This window comes from Rutidosis leptorrhynchoides, chromosome 11, assembly GCF_046630445.1.
Source record: "Rutidosis leptorrhynchoides isolate AG116_Rl617_1_P2 chromosome 11, CSIRO_AGI_Rlap_v1, whole genome shotgun sequence".
Taxonomy (NCBI): Eukaryota; Viridiplantae; Streptophyta; class Magnoliopsida; order Asterales; family Asteraceae; genus Rutidosis; species Rutidosis leptorrhynchoides.
Genome location: NC_092343.1, coordinates 343,530,309 through 343,548,552, shown reverse-complemented (window position 1 = coordinate 343,548,552; position 18,244 = coordinate 343,530,309).

Here is an 18,244-nt window from a genome sequence, read left to right as displayed (position 1 = left end):
AACTTTTGACCGTTAGAGTCCTTTACAGTTTTTGCTGCTTCCTTAGTATTTCAAGAACTACTTCATAATCCAGGGTGTTTTTCAGAAACTTCACATTCGAAATATGTAACTCTTAGGGATAGACATTTTCGGTATAACTGGAAGAATTTCTACGAGATTTTCAAAATACTGTTTGCGAATTTCGCCCGAGAGATCTGCTGATAATGTTGTGATATATAAAAGGTTCTCTGGTACGACGGCAAAAGGACAGGGTATAAATATCGAGGTTATAATAGGAGTAGTCTCACTGAGAAGTCGAAGTGGAGCTGTGACAAAATTAGCTTCCTGAAAAGAAATTGTAGGGTTGTTTTTGCTAATAAATGGCAAAAGATTCAACACAGTATGTGTTAAACTATGAATTTAGGTTCGGGAGTTTTTCAGGTACATAAATCTTTTCTTCCGTAGATGAAATGCGATTGGTTCGTCTTTCCGATCGAGGTGTTTTCAAGAATCATGAAAAATTTGAATGAGGAGTATAATTATCGAAGTACAAATGAGGTTTAGGATGAAATCAAGTGGCAAACTTGAAGAATTGTTTAGTTTCATATGTTATAATCAGCATTTTAACTCATTTTAATCGTCCCAAAGTTAGCAGTCCGATAGTCCGATTGTCCAATGGTTCAATAAATTCATATATAAATTAGATATATATTATATTTGAATTTCATAATACGTATCGTGACCCGTGTACCGGTCTCGGTGTCGATCACAACTCAAAGTATATATATATTTTGGAATCAACTCTGACCCTGTATAGCCAACTCCCACCTTCACATATAGAGTGTCTATGGTTGTTCCAAAATATATATATAGATGGGTCGATATGATAAGTCGAAACCTTGCATACGTGTCCCGTTATTTATAGTGCGTAAAAGTAAATAACAGAAATTAAATGACGGTAAATAAAATTGCGAGAATGTAAAATTGCGATAAATTAAACGTTAATCAGTTAGCTGGGAACAGTTAGCCGGAACAGTTAGCGTGGATTCCTAACAATATTTCAATTTAGTTAATTCGTCTGTTTCTAACAAATTTTATTTTATCCAATGTTTTCTTCTTTATGCCACTTGTTGGATTCTGATAGGTAAAAATCCGAATATGAAATTTGAATGAAAATGGTTATTCTGTGATGAACGGATACGTATATCGATAGTTGTAAGTAGGATAGTATATGATCGTTGAATCAGATTCGAAGAATGTAAAGTGTAACTTATTAATGTGAATTTTTAATATTCCTCGGGTACTACCCACCCGTTAAAATATTTTCATCATTAACAGTTTGTACGAAAGAATTTTTAATTACAATCTTTATGAAAATACACTTGCATATATATTTTCTTCAGATATAATCATAAATTTAATGAGTCAATAAGATATTAAGCTCATTAGGTTTATTGTTAATACTAGATTACATAATCTCTAGAGCATTAGAGATTACTTAGTCGTCATATTGAACGAAGATAGTGAGATAGAATGGTACGTAAATCGAAGATAATCGATGTAGAACGATATGTAGAACGAAAATAAAGTGTATAGAGCGACACATAAAGCGGTGATTATACTCCAGGTGTAATTTGTGACGTTGAGATTTACGACGTGGTTGTGGTTTGAGAGTGATAAGGATACCATTGACGTTGATGATGGTAATGCTGTTGATGGTGCTGGTACTGAAGATTGCGATGTTGATGTTACTGGAGGTACTGGTTATGCTGCCGGTGCTGCCGCTGGTGTTTGTAACCTTCGCACCAGATTCTCCAAAACCATTACTCGAGCACGTAGTTCGTTAACTTCTTATATTATGTCGGGATGATTGGCGGTTGGAACGAGCGAATGAATAAGATTTGTAAGATGGGATATTATATAATCGTGACGAGATACTCCAGAGATGAGAGAGAAAATGGTTTCTCGAACAGGTTCGCCGGTAAGTGCTTCAGGTTCATCGCTAAGAAGACAATTTGATGGATGGAATGGATATTCGATGTGGAATGATTTTCGAATATAGGATAATATTCTAACTATATAGAATATCTATATGTATTTCATAGACTACAGAGGAAATTACGACATATATCAGGCAAGTCTACAGATATGCTAAGATATGAATCTTGTCTATACACTATCTATGCAATAAAGGCAGTAAGGCATGTCTAGACTTAGGAATGATTAGCAGGAAATTTTTTTCCACTAGGAATGATATACAATACTTATAATATGCAGCTAAGGTCGAAGTCCAGACTCGCTAATGCATCCTGACAACTATCAGTTAGACACACTAATGCAAGACCTGGTTCGCTAGGACCAACGCTCTGATACCACCTGTAAAGACCCGTCCTTATCCATCCGGACGAAGTCTTCAACAGTTGGTCCCATTACAATGATCGACTCCAAGTAAGGTCCTTAATATGAGCAAATGCACAGCGGAAGACTTAATTCGTACCTGAGAATAAACATGCTTTAAAACGTCAACATAAAGTTGGTGAGATATATAGGTTTGATGCTAGCAGCGTTATAACTATGGACCACAAGATTTCATATGTAAACATTTTAATAAAAATATTCTAAGTGGTTGAGCACTTGGTAACCATACTTAACATTTAATCACGTCGCATATTCCCTTTATTATGAAATCTTACTACACCGTACCAAGTGTAGTCACGAAACGAAGTACTGTGCAACCGTTGAATACTGGTCGTCCAGTCCGGTTGGGGTTGTCAGGCCCGATAGATCTATCAACAGGATTCGCGTTTACAATACCGCTGTAAATATTAGTTACCAAGCTACAGGGAAGTATGCCAGTGGTACAACTCAACGTAGAATATATTTTTCAGTTACTTGTGACCATAACGTAAAACATAAAATACATGTATTCTCATCCCGAAATATTTAGAGTTTAAAAGTGGGACTATATACTCACCTAATGTATTTTGTAGTAAAAATACATATAACATCATTGAACACGTATAAGGTTGGCCTTGGATTCACGAACCTATATTAATTATATATTTATATTAACACATATAATTAACAGTAATAATAATCAAACCAGTTTATATATTACTTATCTAGTTTAGTAATATATCTGTTATTTTAAAGGTTATATATTTATTTCGTATATTAATATTTATACATATATATCTATATACTTATATTGTTAAATCAACATTTGTTATATAAATATTTATGTGAAAACTGTTATTATGTTTGTAGTAATAATATTACTATAATTATAATAATATTAATGATAATAAAATAATGTAAATAAGATCACATATTAAAATCATGTTATTGAAAATAATAATAACGATAGTAATAATTTTAATAAAAATGAAAATTTTAATGTTAATGATAATAATATTTAATTGTGTTAATAATAATAATAGTAATAATTAACTTATCATTTTTGATACATATAATAATATTTATAATACTAATAAATGTAGTAATAATTGATTAGATGAATGACTACCTCCATTAAATGGCTAAAAAAAAATATATATGAAACGTGCTGCAAGTCAGACTCGAACAAACGACCCCTTGATATCCCACAAACACACACAGCCATCGATCCAAGTCAGTTTTTCTGAATTTAAACCCCTCTTAATTTTTATAACCCGTTTTTGTTTTGATTCGGCCCAACCTCAGGAAAAGGCTACGGCCCAACATCAAATCAGCTGGGCTTCGGTCCAATTCGATAAATGATCCATTAAAACCTTGATCCACTAAATAATAACAAGTTGCTGTAATCGATTAATAATATAGGGTTTATTTTATATATATAAAATCATAATGGCCGACACATTAATCATAAGTCTCGTTTCATCCTCATCATTTATCATTATCATTCAACCGTCGCACAGTAGACAGAAGACTTCGATGTTTGTTTGGTATTCGTACAGGAACAATGAAAACAGAAAAACCTATCCTCAAGCAGGAACAACAAACGAGTAGCAGTTTGATAGGTTGTGTGGTGGTTTCGAAAATAAAAAGAAAAGAGAAATAAAAATAGCGAGCAGCAGTGTTTAGCGGTTGTGGTAATATTTGGTGTTCGAAGCTTGATGAAGTGGTGACGGTTATGATTGAGCACGAATAATAGAAACAGAAAGGGTGCAGTAGCAGACGACTTGCAGGTGAGATTTTTCAAATAACATAAGTGGGTTTTGGGTTTGTGTGATTAATTAGAAGTATAAACGAGGGTGATTGTGGGGGATTTTCTTGGATCGTGATAGAAGAAAAAGAATGGTGAACATGGCGGTTTAAGGATGGCACACGGTGGTGTTCTCAAACTAAAATAGAAACAGGTTTATAGATGGTAGTCGATGGGTGGTGCAAGTGGAAGTAGTGATCGGTTTAGGTGGTGGTGGTGGCAGATTATGATGAGTACGGACAGAATCATATAAATCAGGAGCGAGAACCTTGCAAGTTGTAGTGGTTTAGATGATAGTTTATAATAGAGACGATGATGGTTTAAATTGATAATTAATGGTGTTCTCGGTTTTATAGTAACAAATGGGTTCATCATGGATTATGGTGATGATCTTCTTTTTCAATTTCCTTTGTTGTGAGAAGATAGTATCTTATATAGATGGTGAACGAATCTTCGAAATAGTGAGGATGATTTGTTTGTATTAAATTGAAACGTGGACGGGTAACAATCTATAGACAGGGTTGAATAAATCAGAGAAAAATTGAATAAGTTAAAAAAAATAAAGAGGATTGTGACCTTCAACCGGATTTGGTTGTTTGTGAATCTTTAATCTCGATTAGTAATCAATTTGGAGACAGAATTCAAAATTAACTACAGAAGGATGGCTACGTAAAACTAATTAAATCCCCACTTGATATTATCAATTTATTATTAGTAATTAGTATATATAAATAATTGAAAGAAAACTTTAGTATTAATAATCATAGATAATATTACTAATGCTAATATAAATATAAAATAATAATAAATAATTTCTGTTATTAAAGATGACAATAGTAATAATAATATTACATTTAATATTATAATATTATAACTTATTAATTATATCATATTTATTAATATTAATATATATTATAAAATAACATTTATTGAATAATTAATATTCATAAATTTTATTTCTGTTACAATATATATATATATAATATTACAATATACATGTAATAGTAACTGTACGTAAAGATCACATATATTTTATGTATATATTTATGTCTATATATTTAATTATTTACAACAATTGTTCGTGAATCGTCGGGCTCGGTCAAAGGTTAATTGATTATCCGAATATAGATTTCAAACTTTCTAGACTCAACATTAGGGTTTTTGCTTATCGTGTCGGAAACATATAGAGATTAGGGTTTAAATTTGGTCGGAAATTTCCGGGTCGTTACAGGTTACTAAGATTTATGAAAGATGATTTCGTACACGAGAAATGTGTACTGTATTTAAAAGATATCGCATGTACATTACAGGTGGGTATAGGATTCGGGCCCATTTGTACCATGCAGTATTTAAATCTTGTGGTCTATCAAAATGATGAATTTTATTGTTTTATGATAAACTTATGGACTCACCAACCTTTTAGTTGACACTTGAAAGCATGTTTATTCTCAGGTATGAAAGAAATCTTCCGCTCTGCATTTGCTCATTTTAAAGATATTACTTGGAGTCAATCATGGCATATTTCAAAAGACGTTGCATTCGAGTCGAGTTCATCAAGATTATTATTAAGTCAATTATAGATGGATATATTATGAAAGGGTATGCATGCCGTCAACTTTCGATGTAAATGAAAGTTTGTTTTTTAAAAACGAATGCAATGTTTGTAAAATATATCATATAGAGGTCAAGTACCTCGCGATGTAACCAAATGTAATGTATTCATCCATATGGATTAGGACGAGTCGTTATAGCCACTAAGCACCTTAACCATTAATTTGGTCAATAATGGCCAGAACCCATTTAGACAAGTTGAGCAAGTTGAGCCACTTGAGTTGTGCACTAATATTTTAACAATTGTTACCTTAGGTACACCTTTGGATCAATGCCGCATTTCAAGCAGTAACACTTTAAAGCTAATAGTGTCGTCAATGTTGAGTTTGTAGTTAATTTTTTGGTCAAGTTTCCCACAGTTGATTCTAATCTCTTAACGTGTTGATTAATTGTATGGAGAGCGAAAATTGTTTTATTTTATTACTAGTATACCTTGGATCTCCTTCAAGGTAACAGCGCGTGATGTATCTGCCTGCAAGAATTATAATAAATAGCATTAGAACAATCCATGAAATAAAGTGTTCACAATGAAATAAAGAGTTCACAGTAAATTATCAATTAATGCTGAAAGATGTAACATTATGAATGACGAAACTGAATATCTTAGAATCACATCATCTAAAAAAAATTTCCATAGAAAATAACTTGCCAATTTGCTCAAGCATGTTATTTCTATAATTGGACATAGCAGCATGATCTCCTTTTTCAACAAAAGACTTTCTAGATAACGTGTTTGCTAGATCTTTTTTCAAGTTTTCCAGATTAGTTGTAATTTCGGCCTCGTTTTTGGAAAGTTGATAATTTCAATGACTCCATTTTCACGGTTTGATTTGAGTGACAATTCGACGTGGTTCATTAGTAACTGCAAAATGTGAAACATAAGGAAGTATTACTAATGACTATTTAAGTTAAGTATTAAATGTTAGTGCAATCAAAGAGATGTGGAACTTTGCTACAGTATTTTTAGTTAAAAGACTATTAAATATTCTTACCTTAAGAATATCTTGAAGGCGCATTCCACTAATCCACATAATACAATGTTTAGCAGATGACATACATGCGACGTTAATAATTGACATGACACATATTTTTGCTGTAGTTCTTTTATGCGTAAAATCTCATTGTAACGTTCAATGATTAGTTGAATTGTTGGCGAAATGTGAGCATCAGTACTATTTGACGACATTTGCCTTTGTAGAAATGACGATAAGTTGGTCCATTTTTGAGGACCAGTCATGATAACAACTAGCAAAGTTTTTAATGTCTACAATATAAAAAAATATTAAATAATTTTATATATGTATAGTATGTAGGTATGTAAAATAACAATTAGTTTTATTAAAATCTATAATTATTATGAGTGTTTAAATGTAATACCCCATAAAATTAACCCTACAACTTTGATAATATTGAAAACATATGTTTTGAAGAATAATTATTTATAAGTAAATAGTCACTTATATCATAAGGTTAATATAATTAATTATATACTATATTTGTTTAACAATAAGTTAACATAAGTTGTAATTAACATAGGTTGTAAATTAATTACATTGTCACACGATTAATTGTAAGTTTTGTCTTTCTATAAATTTAAAGTCTAGAAACTTCAAGTTGAATTCTTTTTGTTTTATCATAAGTTAATACATGTCTACATTCATGAAGACTTTTGAATTCCATAACCTTGTAACATACAACTAACAAGCTCTTATTCACTCTTTTACTTCACCATTTATGTCCAGAACTCTTCATCATACCTAAGGTTACAATTTAAAATGAAATATCTAAGTTTTCTCTCTTTTCTCATGTTTATCTAACCCAAAAATTCTGCACATCATACTTCTCAATTTTAAAGAGTTTTGATCCATTTTGATGGAAAAATAAGATTGTTTTGGTGTTCATGTCTCGCGGTAATAAATCTATCTTTTGTATTACATTATTAAGAGAATATTGTTATTGTATAAGATTTAAAATTATGAAATAAAACACTTAAAAATCATGTAATACTTTTGTCATCATTTCATACTTTTGATGATTAAATACAAGTAGTGTTTTTATCAAACTTGTATTTTCATAATAATAAGAATAATCACATAAAAATTACATGGTAATATTATAAATATAAATATAAAAGAATATTACATACTTCCTTCTTGAATGTGTTTTGTGATCAGACTTTTGTATGTGTTAGATTCGCTTAGGTGATCGCGTTCTTTGGTGGTTCTTCCTTCTTTACAATTATTGTTATTGGAATAAGGTACGGATATTCTAGATGGTTCTAGGATCACTTCGGTAAATCTTTCTTCTCAAAACTTTGTTTCGATTTGTGTATAAATATCATTGTATGACATGCTTGTTTAAAAATTTGTTTGTTTATTAGTCTTTGAAGTATGTTATGTTTTTCCTCATTTTTGATGTACTAACCATTTTGGATGTTCGTTGATTGGGGAAAACATAATATTATTAATCTTTGGAATTTGTGTCAAAACCATGTCTCGCAAAACTCGACCGAAATCAGCCCCGGACAGCCCCAAAATCAGCCCCGAACAGCTGTATTTCCAGCCCCATAAAGTGTCGCTAAACAGCCCCGAATCTGTAGCTAAGCAGTCTAGAACTGTCGTTAAACAGCCCATAAGTGTCGCGAAAAACAGTTTTGAAGCTGTCAGCAAAACAGCAGCGAATATAGTCGCGAAAACGGCCCGAAATTGTCTCGAACGCCCGAAAAAGAATATGGGTGAGTGTAGCGAGTGGTACGGTGATTCGTATCAGGTGTCCCTCATTCCATATGGCTTTTCATGTCCCGTAAAATCCCATTTAAAGTGTTATTTCATAAAGGGTTTTAAGATTGTATTTTGTGACCCGTGATAAGATTTAGACTTAATGGTTGGGTTGACACGTGATTTTAATAATAAAACGATATACCATTTTATATAACATTTTAGCAGCTGTTTAAGCGTAAAATATTTAAGTTTATTTTATTAATTCTTTGAAGTTCTTTAATCATTTGTAAAAATATTTTGATATTTGTAATCAATAAGTGGGTTAAAACGGTTTCTTAAAATGTGCCTAAGAGTAACCTATTCATGGAGGACCCATGAGCGCGTTATTGTGACACCGGTAATGTGGCATCGACCGTAGCGGTGTATTTTGTTATATCTACGGCGTCTCCTTTTGATTACCCGGTGGTGGTACGAGCTCTTTGTATTTGTTATTATTTTGATAGGAGACGTATGGATCGATCCTAGGTAATTTGTTTTGACGGTGTACGTTTATCGTAGTGTCATGCGAAACGTCACCGATATGAATGATTAGTGGAGTAGCATCCCTATGATTTCAATTTGATACTTTGTAAGTTATTTGTTTTGACTCTTAGTGCATTATTTTATGAAATTTTTATTTTGTACTGTTTTTGATATATTGATATATAATGATAATGTGGATATATACATATTCGTGCTTTTCTTTGAAAATAAGTTCATTTCGAAATAAGTCTATTTTACCAATTTGTACTTTATTTTTGAAATAAGTTATTTTGAAAATAAGTTCGCTTTTAAATAAGCCTTTGCATGTCATACTATACTTCTGCGTTTGTTATATCCGTTCAATGGGTTTTGCCTCAGTCGTATTTCGGTTTTTTTTCTTTCTTATACGATAGGTGATCAAGTGGGCTTTGGGATCCAGGGAAGAGTGTAGAGTTGAAGTGGACTTAGCACCATTGCCTTGAAGTTTTTTTTGTTTTCAAACTTTAGTACCGTTAGTTTAACGCCGGTTGAATTCGAATGTAATTATAGTTTAACTTTGATTAAGGTTAAAGCCCATTTGTCTTTTAAGTTCCTTATTGTATTAGTTATTAGAGATTTATAAGTTAGGGGCGTTACATTAAAAATATGTGATTTAGCATTCAGTTTAGTTTACCGTTTTCCTGTAAGTTGTTTTTGTATGTTAATAATAAGTATAACATATATATATATATATATATATATATATATATATATATATATATATATATATATATATATATATATATATATATATATATATATATATAATAAGTATAAAAATACTTTTCTATATATATATATATATATATATATATATATATATATATATATATAGTGGTAGGATCAAGAGGGAAGTAACCATTCGGGGGGAAGCGGGGGGAAGCAAAAACTTTTTTTTTTTTCGTTTTTTGAAAAAACTTTGTTCAAGAACATTATAGATGAGATGAAAATATGAACATTTAGTAGAGACACTTTGTGATAAATGTTTTTATTTTGACGGAAAAACGCTCGAAGAAGTAATATATAACAATTATCGTGTTTTACGAGCATATTTTGAGGTTTTAGCTATTGGGGTTTAGATATTAGGGTTTAGATATTAGGTTTTATAGGGTTTAGATATTAGGGTTTAGAAATTTAGGGTTTAGAAATTTAGGGTTTAGGGTTTAGATTTAGGGTTTAGATTTAGGATTTAGATTGAGTTTTTAACACGAACGGTTTAGAGTTTAGGGTTTAGGGTTTAGGGTTTAGGGTTTGGTGTTTTGGATTTATGGAATAAACCCAAAACACTAAACCCTAAACCCTAAACCCTAAACTCTAAATCGGGCTAAATTTTACTTCACAAAACATGAAAAAAACGTTCATATTCTTCACGAACAATATTATCTTGAATGTTATTTTTGACGATCATTTTCCCGCCTAAATAATAACATTCATCACGAAGTGTCTCTTCTAAAAGTTCATATTTTCGTGTGATCTTGATGCCGGAAAAAAAAATTAAAAAAAAACGAAAAAAAAATATCAACATTTAGGAGCAGGATCAATGGGGAAGTAACCAATCGGGGGGAAGCGGGAGGAAGCAATTTTTTTTTCATTTTTTTTTGGAATTTTTTTTTCCGGCATCAAGATCACACGAAAATATCAACATTTAGAAGAGACACTTCGTAATGAATGTTATTATTTAGGCGGGAAAATAATCGACAAAAATAACATTCAAGATAATATTGTTCGTGAAGAATATGAACGTTTTTTTTCATGTTTTGTGAAGTAAAATTTAGCCCGATTTAGAGTTTAGGGTTTTGGGTTTAGGGTTTAGGGTTTGGTGTTTTGGGTTTATTCCATAAACCCAAAACACTAAATCCTAAACCCTAAACCCTAAACTCTAAACCGTTCGTGTTAAAAACTCAATCTAAATCCTAAATCTAAACCCTAAACCCTAAATTTCTAAACCCTAATATCTAAACCCTATAAACCCTAATATCTAAACCCTAATATCTAAACCCCAATAGCTAAAACCTCAATATACGCTCGAAAAACACGATAATTGTTATATATTACTTCTTCGAGCGTTTTCCCGCCAAAATAAAAACATTTATCACAAAGTGTCTCTACTAAATGTTCATATTTTCATCTCATCTATAATGTTCGTGAACAAAGTTTTTTCAAAAAACGAAAAAAAAAAGTTTTTGATTTCCCCCGGTTTCCCCTGATTGGTTACTTCCCTCTTGATCCTACCACTATATATATATATATATATATATATATATATAAATGAAAAAGTTATTCTTAATTGTGGTTGAAAGTTATTTATGGATTTTTATATATATAGATTATTATATATATTATTTACAATTATTATTATTAGTATATTATAATGAATTAAATATATTATATCTATATATCTAAAAGGCATAGCCAAAGTGAATAGTAAACCTCACAAGTTTCACAAACTATCCAAATCTTTCACTTACTTACATTTTAGCCCCAAAATATATAATCGTTAACTTTATGGTGGCATAGCAAAAGTGAATAGTAAACCACACAAGTTTCACAAACTACCCCCAATCTTTTACTTACTTACATTTTAGCCTCAAAATATATAATCGTTAACTTTATGGTTTTTATAAACTTAACACAAACTTTTAACATTTTGTACTTTAACCATTAAACTTCTCATTCATTATAAATCGACCACATACTTTATATACTACCTAATAGACAAAAACGATTAATAGTCACCAGGGTCGCTTTCGTCCTTTCAATTTTTTCCCCTTTTCCACCTTTTTTTTTTAAAAAGGCCCGATAGTTTGTTCAAATAATAAAATCGACCCCCAAACAGGGGGTATAGTGTCAATACTCATTTTCATAAAAAAATTTAAATAAACTCCACTCAAATATTCAACGGGCCATATCTTCTCGCTCGCAATGAGTTAAATTTTTCTGACACCATCGTTAAACTCGAAATAATTTTAGGAGCACACTGTCACTAACTATACGCAATACAGACGCTTTTTAAAAAACGCTAAATATTTGAGGTACTTTTTATACACGTCGATTTTGCGTTAAATTTTTAAAAGTCGACAATTCCATAGTGAAACGCGGAGATGTGCATATATTGTTAATTTAAAATAACATTTAAATCTTTCACGGATTATACCTTTTAGTTTGACTCGAGTTGCGCTTCAACGATATCATCGTTAGCCACAAAATAATTTTACAAACTAAATGCAATATAATACATTGAAAACCGAACCCCGGCGCGAAACGAGGGTTCGAACACTAGTTGTGTACTAATTACCAATATTAAAATAAACAATTAATTATGTTATTTAAAGGTACGAAATCATTACATAGATATTATTTTAAAATTACAGATTTGGTCCTTATACTATGATCATTGTTACAAACTGATATTAGAGAATTTCATATTTATACGTACATCCCTAAACTATATATGATGTTACTAATAAAATATTTATTAAAAAGATTGAGAAGGTTACTGTACAAAGAAAAACGATCTAATTTTTATGAAAATACGTTTATGTCCTGAATTATGATCAAGTTTACAATTTATTAAAATTAGAAACCATGACTCTTGCTGTACAACGAAATGAAAAGATGATGACGACATATTATAAGTTTTCGATTTAAACCCTGGACAATAATCATGTTTACAAACTTCAACTAGAATTAAAAATATATGTATATACTATTTCGTATGTACTTTAAAAAAAGAAGCTAACATTTAATACATATATATTAAATTAAATATTAAGAATTCTTTTGTCAATGTTAGCTGATAAAATTTGTCAAACACCAAGGGCTCTTATACTAAAAAGAACTTTTAAAATTTCTCAACACCACGGGCTCTTAAACTCAAAAGAATAATTGTTTGAAAAAATAAATTAATTTGCACCACAGACTCTTAAATTCAAAACTTTTAAAATTTGTCAACACCACGATCTCTTAAACTCACTTAAAATTTGTCAATACCACGAGCTCTTAAATAATTCTTATACCTTTTCTATTTTTTTAGTGTCGTTATTTACATACCCATATGAATTACAAATTACGCAGTACATTTTCACACACACACACACACACACACACACACACACATATATATATATATATATATATATATATATATATATATATATATATAACGAAAAATTTATTCTTTACTGTAGTTGAAAGTTATTTATGGATTGTTATATGTATAGATTATATATGGATAGATTATATATATTATTTACAATTATTATTATTATTTACAATTAATATTTAATTTAATTAATAAATAGGTAACTCCGTATTCTACCTTCCAAAACAACCTGGTTTCGCATTCTTATTCTAATTATTCTATATATATATATATATATATATATATATATATATATATATATATATATATAAACAAAAAAAGTTATTCTTTACTGTAGTTGAAAGTTATTTATGGATTGTTATATGTATAGATTATATATGGATAGATTATATATATTATTTACAATTATTATTACTATTTACAATTAATATTTAATTTAATTAATAAATAGGTAACTCCGTATTCTACCTTCCAAAACAACCTGGTTCCGCATTCTTATTCTAATTATGGGTCAATCAAAGTTTGATTTTTGCATACTCATATATATATCTCATTATATATATGAGTATAGCCTGTATATTAAATAATTCTTATACTAAATAATACCACTAGCTCTTAAACTCAAAAGAACTTTTAGAATTCGTCAATACTACGGGCTCTTAAAGGAATTTTTAAAATTTGTCATCACCACGGGCTCTTAAATAATTCTTAAACTTTTCCTATTTTTTAGTATAGCTATTTGCATACCAATATGAACTGCGAATTACATTTTTTGCATAGTTTTTTACACACCCGTGCAACGCACGGGCTCAAAAACCTAGTATATATATAAAAGAAAAAGTATTTCTTCATTGTGGTTGAAAGTTATTTAAGAATGTTTATATATATATATATATATATATATATACATACTACATACATGTACGTATTATGCATATGTATATGTATATTATTTAGATATAAATTATAGTTATGTTAAGATGTTATTATATTTAGATATAAAATTTTTTAACAGATTTATCTTTCTGTTCGCCGCGAGTTAGGTTCCACCGCCATCAACGTTTAACTCGAAATAATTTTAAGAACAAAACGCAATAATTTGTATTCGAAACGGAGCTTCGATGCACTACCAATGAAGCGTTTCTTTTTAGCAATAAATATGAAAGTGATTTAAATTTACAATTATACATGACGACTCCCTCGAGTACCATTATTTTGCTGAAATGACTAACAACTTTTCTTAAATTAAAACTCATGGGTTACACTTTTATTCAAAAAATTACTGTATATAATAATTTTGAAATAATATAATTTATACTTTATTAATGTTACGTTCCATGACAAATTTACAATGTACTCTAAATATTCTGTAGTATATAATTTATATATTAAAAAGATATTAATGGTGAAAAAAAATTGTAAACATTAAGTTAACACCACTCAAAACCACTTTTAAATTTTTCAACACCATGATATCTTAAACTCAAAAGAACCTTGAAATTCGTCAACACCACATGCTCTTAAACTCAAAATAAATTTTTTAAATTTATCAGCACTATGTGATCTTAAACTTAAAAGACTTTTTAAAATTTGTCAACACCACGGGCTCTTAAATAATTCTTATACTTTTCATATCTTTTTATTGCTATTTACATACCAATATGAACTGCAAATTTCATTTTTTCACGGTTTTTTACACACCCATACAACGCACGGGCCCAAAAACCTAGTATATTATATAAACCAAAAGTTTTTTGTGAATTGTGGTTGAAAGTTATTTTAGGATGTTTGTATCTATATATTATATCTATATATCTATATTAAATATATATTATTAAATTAACTACATTTTTTAATATTAAACTAATATTAGTTCCAAATATAACATAATTTTAATTTTAATTATAATTATATAAGAAACGGAATCATAATGAAATAAGATCATTAGTATAATTTCTTATTTTTTAAATATTATATATATATATATATATATATATATATATATATATATATATATATATTATATTATATTATATTAGGAATATATATTAAAACCCTCCAAATGTTTACAACATATTAATCTTTCTGTGCGCTGTGAGTTAGGTTCCACCGCCATCACCGTTCAACTCGAAATAATTTTACGAACAAAACGCAATAAATTGTATTCGAAACGGAGCTTCGATGCACTACCAACGGAGCATTTTTTTTAACAATAAATATGGAAGTGATTTGAATTTACAGTTTAAGTCCTTAAAATATTTATGAACACGCAAATATAACTATTATAATATTAATAATACATGACGACTCCCCCGAGTACCATTATTTTGCTAAAATTACTAACAACTTTTCTAAAATTAAACTCGCGGGTTACACTTTTATTCGAAACATAATTGTATATAATAATTCTAAAATAATATAACTTATACTTTACTAATGTTACGTTTCATGACAAATTTTCAATGTCTAAATATTACGTAATATATAATTTATATATTAAAAAGATATTAATGATGAGAAAACAATTATAGACATTAAGTTACTAACATCACCCAAAATCACTTTTAAAATTTATCAACACCACGGGCTCTTAAACTCAAAAGAACTTTTAAAATTCGTTAACACCACGGTCTCTTAAACCCAAAAGGAATTTTTAAAATTTGTCAACACCACGGGCTCTTAAACTCAAATTTCTTTTTAAAAGTTTTCAACAACACGCGCTCTTAAATAATTTTATACTTTTCCTATTTTTTTAGTATCGCTATTTACATACCAATATGAAATGCAAATTAGATTTTTTACACGGTTTTTTGCACACCCGTGCAATGCGCGGCTCAAAAACCTAGTATGTATATGTATGTATGTATGTATGTATGTATATATATATATATATATATATATATATATATATATATATATATATATATATATATATATATATATAGGGAGAGGATCCAGTGATAACTTTTTAGTGTGAGAACTCCAGGAACTCTAAAATACACTGAAATTCGAGCAAAAAACAAGGAATTCGAGCAAAAAAAAAACACGGGTGAGCAAATTTTTTTTTTGTTCAAATTGTCAAAATGTAGATCACAAATTTGTTCGAATTTCAATTTTTTTGTTTGAATTCTTTGTGTTTTACATTTTTGTTCAAATTTCACATTTTTGTTCTCCCGTCTTTTTTTCGAATTTCAACTTTTTTGTTCGAATACCTTGTGTTTTGCTCGAATTCCTTGTTTTTTTGCTCGTCCGCCACTTTTTTTGCTCAAATTTCAGTTTATTTTGGAGTTCTCTGGGTTCTCACACAAAAAAATTCTCATTTGATCCCTTTAGTATATATATATATATATATATATATATATATATATATATATATATATATATATATATATATATATATATATATATGTAGTGGTAGGATCAAGAGGGAAGTAACCAATCGGGGGGAAGCGGGGGGAAGAAAAAACTTTTTTTTTCTTCATTTTTTGAAAAAACTTTGTTCACGAACATTATAGATGGGATGAAAATATGAACATTTAGTAGAGACACTTTTGATAAATGTTTTTATTTTGGCGAGAAAACACTCGAAGAAGTAATATATAACAATTATCGTGTTTTTCAAGCGTATGTTGAGGTTTTAGCTATTGGGGTTTTGATATTAGGGTTTAGATATTAGGGTTTATAGGGTTTAGATATTAGGGTTTAGAAATTTAGGGTTTAGGATTTAGATTTAAGGTTTAGATTTAGGATTTAGATTGAGTTTTTAACACGAACGGTTTAGAGTTTAGGGTTTAGGGTTTAGGGTTTGGTGTTTTAGGTTTATGGAATAAACCCAAAACACCAAACCCTAAACCCTAAACCCTAAACTCTAAATCGGGCTAAATTTCACTTCACAAAACATGAAAAAAAACGTTCATATTCTTCACGAACAATATTATCTTGAATGTTAGTTTTGTCGATCGTTTTCCCACCTAAATAATAACATTCATCACGAAGTGTCTCTTCTAAATGTTCATATTTTCGTGTGATCTTAATGCCCGAAAAAAAAAATTTGCTTCCCCCCGATTGGTTACTTCCCCATTGATCCTGCCCCTATATATATATATATATATATATATATATATATATATATATATATATATATATATATATATATCCTTTATGTAGTTATAGTTATAGTTATTAAAATTAAAATTAAGTCATGAAATCCTAGTATCTCGGTCCCAAAATAATTCAAACGGTCCCAAAATAATTCAAATCGACTAGGGATGGCAAAATGACCCATACCCGATAGAGAAACTCGAAACCCGTTATAATTGGGCCGGATCTGACCCGAGTCCGTCGGGTCATGGACCGGGTATGGGGATGGTTACAAAAAAAATTCGGGTTAAAGTTCTGGTCTGGTTCTGGATACAAACCCGTTTACCCGATCCGTATACCCGACCTGCATACCCGTATACGTCTCGAAGAATTTTAATATTAAATTTTGTGTAAAATTTTAGTATTAATATTATATTGTAAATGTATGAAAATTTCCTCTTATTTATTTTGAAAACGAGTATAATTTTTTTCAATATAATCATATACAACAAGTTTTCGAGATGTGATATTTTATATATTTTGTGTATTTGAGTTTTTTAAAAACTTTTCAATCAACTTTTTGTATGTGATATATGACGACCCTCAATTTTCCATTTCTGTTTCTACTGTTCCATTATTAGGACTGTTTTTAATCATAAACTTTGTTTAACACACTTTGATTGATTAAATAATATTTTTGATCAATAATTCCTGTTTATATAAAGTTTATGTTTTGTGTGACTTATATTATACAGACTATAAGTATTAATTTAAGTGTGACATTATATAACTATTAAAAACTAATATAAACTAATTGGAACCAAATTAAAAATTAATAAAAGTTAGGGATTAATAATTAAATAAAATGTAATTTAAATAAAATGTAACTTTAATAATAATAAATTATATATATATATATATATATATATATATATATATATATATATATATATATATATATATATATATACATATGTAAGTAATAAT